Here is a 5,453-nt window from a genome sequence, read left to right on the forward strand (position 1 = left end):
GATTTAATAGTAGAATGAAAGATATGATCGATAATCGAGATTAACACACTTCCATATCTCGTAATTAATCGGATCATATTGACGAAGGGATTATAATTTCATAGTAAATGAACAAGTTTGATTTTGTTATACCACATGATATTTTCTGTCACATGTGTTGCTCTGATACATTGCTAGATGTCAATCTGGGACGGCAAGTGTGAATTAGTGATAAATTAGAGTATTTTAATTTATCAATTTTGATTAGATCAAAATAATATTTCACGTCGTTAGGTATCGTGATCGGAAACTTGATGGGTCCCACACAAAAGAGAATTAGAAGATTGCAATTTGTCAATAAATTAATTTAACAATCGTTGAATAAATTAATTGATTGTGCTGGTTATTTATGAGCCCGAATTAATTAATTGGATTAATTAATTCACGAACTGGATTTAATTAAATATATTAATTAAATATTGGACCAGACCAGGCCAAACCCGTTTGGGATTATATAAATACATGGCTAGGGTTGTCAATCTGTAGAGAATCTTATAGTTCTTGCTAGCACAAGAGGAGAAAACTCTAATGGCTGCAATCTGTTTTCTGTGTGGAATTCATTAGAGGCTGAACAATTGGACAGCTGTAGGAGGTAGATCCAAATTGCTGGAACAAAGATAACGCAAAGGAGTTTGCAGATCTAAGAAAAAGTATAACTTTTATCACAATTCCTATTTAAATACAAAGATGGGTCCTGGTGGGAATTGAAAATATTTTATTTCCGCTGTGCATATTTAAGTAAATTCTCAACAGTGGTATCAGAGCCAACTTTGTATTTGTTAGGAATTAATTTACATGTTGATTAAATTAAAAGTTGATTTAAATCATGTTTATTCCTAAATCTAGCAATTGTAGTGTTTAATTTTATTTTTTCGCAATTTGTTTTGAAAAACAAAATAAAAAAAATTGATCGAAGGCGACCACCGTCGACGCGCAGCAGCCCGCTGCCAACATTGCTGTTGCAGCGGTTGCACGAAGGAGCTGCTGGGTAGCAGCACCTTCGCGCTGTTGATTTGGGCAACAAGACAGACGGCGGGTCTTGCCTTTCGATGGGGTGGTGCCAGTAAGGCGCCGCCACTGGAGAAATAAATAAAATAAAATAAAATTCATTTAGGGTTCCTGTAGAAAGAGATTGGAGATGGGGGCCTCTTCTGAAATTTATGAAATTTCAGGGTGGCTACTGCAATTATGAAAATGGGGTCAAATTTGCAATTCTAAAATGGACTTGTTCTATAATTTGTTGAATTAGAAGGGTCGGCTTTTAATTTTAATTTTGGGCCAATGTGTAAATTTCAAAAATGTGTTTTGAATTTAAATTTTAAATTGGGTTTTAAACTTGTATTATTAATTGGGTTTGACCCGTATTTTAAATTGGCCCAAAGTTAAAATTATATTTAAAATTAATGTCTTTATATTTTGTTAAAATTAGATTTTAACTTAAATATTTAATTTAATTCCATATTATTAGAGTTGGACTCTACTCTTTTGTTAATTAAAATTTGATTTTAATTAATATTACCTCCCCAATATATATTGTAATTAGAGTAGGACTCTAATTCAATAACTAATTAAAATTTGATTTTAATTAAATTATCATACCCTAATTTTTATAGAATTAGAGTTGGACTCTAATCCGAATTTTAATTAAAATTTGATTTTAATTAAATAACTTCACCCAATAATCATGGAATTAGAGTTGGACTCTAATTTGGGATTTAATTAAAATATGATTTTAATTAAATAGGCCCGTTAATTAAGTTAATTAATTAATATGATTAATTAAAAATTATTTCGATCCTTTTTTTTAAAATAAGTTTTGACAACTATAATTGCTAGATTCTTGAAACATTGTATATGATATTAGATATTATACATAGGAAACATTTATGCGATGAATGTTTATTTATGGATGATTATAGGCTCAACCATGTGGATGTGTTGAATGATTGATTTAATTCTTATCGTTTTATTGGCCTGCAAGCCCTTAATTGTTTTAGATCTGCGAATCCATTATTATTATTATTGTTGTTGTTGTGGGCCTGCGAGCTCTTTATTATTTTGGACCTGCAAGTTCGTTGTCGTTCTTATTATTATGGGTCTACGAGTCCAATTTTATTTAGGTTTGCATGACAACTAGTATAGAATACATGTTACAGCTGAACTAATTGAAGGCACGAGAAAATGAGGAAACCATGGATATGGTGCATTCATATTGATTCAATGTTGTACCTCATAGGAATTGACCAACTAGTCTTTCCACACTATTATTTGTATATTTATTCGCATTGTTGATGCATATATAGACCTTTCGCTCCCAAGAATTTTTCTATTTAAGGAATGAGTTTCATTTGTTTTAGGCAGAAGTTTACAACATGTGTACTCTCTGCCATCCAAAAAACCTTTGAAACCTCTCCTCTAGAAAAATTCTCAATCCAAAAAATATTGTATAGCTGAAACACTCTTTTAAATATTTAAGGTATTCTTTTACTTTATTAAGTTTATTTTAGAACTTTAGGGACTTCCCGAAAGGGAAATCCTTAGTTGTAAATTTTTTCAAAGATAAATTTATAAATCCATGATTTATGTTTACTCTTTTATGCTTATATTTTTGTATGTTTATGTTTGTGTTAAGTAAATATTTGTTATGTTCATTTCATCCTATGCATATAATAAAAGCATAACTTGATTTCTAGAAGCCATAAAGAAGATAATTTAGAAAAAATAGATTTTAGAACTATAGAATTAATTGACAATGAAAAGATTTATGATATGTTAACCACAGAACAAGAAATAGAAAATTTAATATCTAGATTAGAAAAGATAGAAATAATAGGAGAAAATATTTTAAATCTTCAGTTTTTTCTTTTTTTCTTCTGCCAAATTGTCTTGCTTTGCATTATTGAAAATATTTATCATGTATCAAGATTATGGTGTGCCACTGATGAAAATGACATTCCACAATCTGAATTATTGTATCCTTCATTTTGTGGATCTTCATCTTCGTCTGAAAGTCTGGAATTACTGACTTCATCTTTTTCTTTTTGGTCTTTTTTAGCAATATGGGGTTGTAATTTAATTTTTCCTTCTCCTATATTAACTCCTAAAAAATCTATAAATGCTTTAAATAAAATCATTTTCTTTTTACTAATTATTAAGCCGTATTTAATAAATTCTGAAAATACTACTTGTAAATGTCCTCTATGTTCTTGTTTATTTCTACTAAATACTAAAATGTCATCTTGTTTTTGAATCTATAACTCTACACATTTATCCTCTAAACATCTTATTACATGTTGTATTCTTTGTTTTATACTCAATTGTTTTTCTGGTTCTTCTTTTACTGCTGGTAAATTATTCCATTTATCTGTAATCTCTAATCCTAATGGTCCTGGTAATTTATGAAATAATTTATTACTAATTTCTTGATTAAATGTATTTCCTGATATTGAAGTTAAATAATGGTATTCATTTAAAAAATTCTTAACATATCTCCCTTTAGTCCATTTGTAAAGACCAGAATATTTTTTGTCAACACTGTGAGTGTATGCAAAGAAATTACAAAGTTATTAATGAAACTAATCAGAACCTTTCATCAGAAAGAACCCAACTCCAAAAGAAAGTGACCCAACTTGAAAAAGAGATTTTGGATTTAAAAGTCCAATATCCAACAGGTAATATGGAGCCTAAGAAGTCCATAACTAGTCCAGCCCAAACGGTAGCTGGTAAAGACTTATCAAATCCGTTGAAGGTTGTGGACTTACCACACTTACAACTATTATTGTTATGGTTATTACTATTACTATTGCTACCACCACGCTTCTCTATGCACTCTGATGGAAAATAGGTAGTCTGTGTTGGTGTAAATAATGTATGTTTTTGTAAATGTAAAAAATATTTAGTAATTGTAATACTTCCATTATCTTTTAGTAAAAAATTTAATCTTATAATAAAATATGTATCTTTAATATTTAAAGGTCTAACCCGTAAACTTTTGCCTAAACCAAATGAAACTCATTCCTTAAATAGAAAAATTTTTGGGAGCGAAAGGTCTAAAATTTACTGAATGATGGATTTGATTTGACTAAAATTTACCTTTTGTTGAGTACACTCAAGGAGATAAGTTTTAGATGCATGTTAAGCTAACACATAAAATGTGTGAAGACAAAGAGTTGTCAGCTTAATGATCTAGGAGTTGTATGGAGATATAATTGATAATGATATCTACCCAGATGTTTTATTAAGATTTGTTGAGTACACTCAAGATCTTGATATAACAAATGGGATCCCAACCCATTGAGAATCAAATGTGAATTCTAATAACACTGCAGCATGTGCGATGCTTGCAGCTATGTCACCTGAGTTGCAGAAGCAGCATGAGGGTATGGATGCTTACACTATGATTTTTCATCTCAACGAGTTGTATGATGAACAATCTCGTGTGGAGAGGTATGAGACCTCCAAACAACTGTACCGGTGCAAAATGGCAGAGGGATCTTCAGTCAGTGCTCATGTGCTGAAGATGATTGGTTTCATTGAGAAATTTGCTCAATTGGGTTTTATCATGGATCATGAACTAAGTATTGACTTGGTTGTACAATCTCTGCCAGATAATTATTCGCAGTGCATTATGAACTTCAATATGAATAAGATCGAATGCACACTCCCTGAGTTGCTTAATATGCTTAAAACTGTGGAGCCCAATGTCAAGACTAGCACTGGGCATGTCTTAGTTATTCAATCCTCCAAGGGCACTAAGAGGAAAATAAAAGGAAGTTTTAAGAAAACGTCCAAGAAGGCTAAGGAAAATAACAAAGCAGTCAAAGCAGACAAGGACAATACCAAATCTGATGACCCATGCTATCACTGTGGAGTGAAAGGTCATTGGAAGAGGAACTGCAAGGCTTACCTCGCAAGCTTGAAGGGAAAGAAGCCTTCTGAAGCTTCTACTTTAGGTCCTTTTGTTATCGAGGTTAATATGTCTACTTCATTAGCTTCTTGGATATTAGATACCAGATGTAGATTTCATATTTGTATAAATATGTAGGGACTAAAGAGAAGTAAACCACTGCAGAAAAGAGAAGTTGACATGCGCTTGGGGAATGGAGCAAGAGTTGTTGCATTAGTTATAGGGACATACTTCTTACCACTGCCTTCGGGCTTAGTATTAGAATTAGAAAATTGATATTTTGTTCCGGCCATTACTAAAAACATAATTTCTATTTCATGTTTGGACATGAATGATTTTTCAATTAATGTTAAGAACAATCATTGTTCGTTTTATAAAAATGACATTTTTTATGGTCGTGGTGTGTTACAAAATGAAATTTATATTCTTGATACTGGGTCATCTATTATGATTATAGAAAATAAAATGCATAAAAGTGATAATCTAAATAATACATATCTCTGGCATT

The sequence above is a fragment of the Olea europaea genome, chromosome 2, assembly GCF_002742605.1.
Source record: "Olea europaea var. sylvestris chromosome 2, O_europaea_v1, whole genome shotgun sequence".
Lineage (NCBI taxonomy): Eukaryota > Viridiplantae > Streptophyta > Magnoliopsida > Lamiales > Oleaceae > Olea > Olea europaea.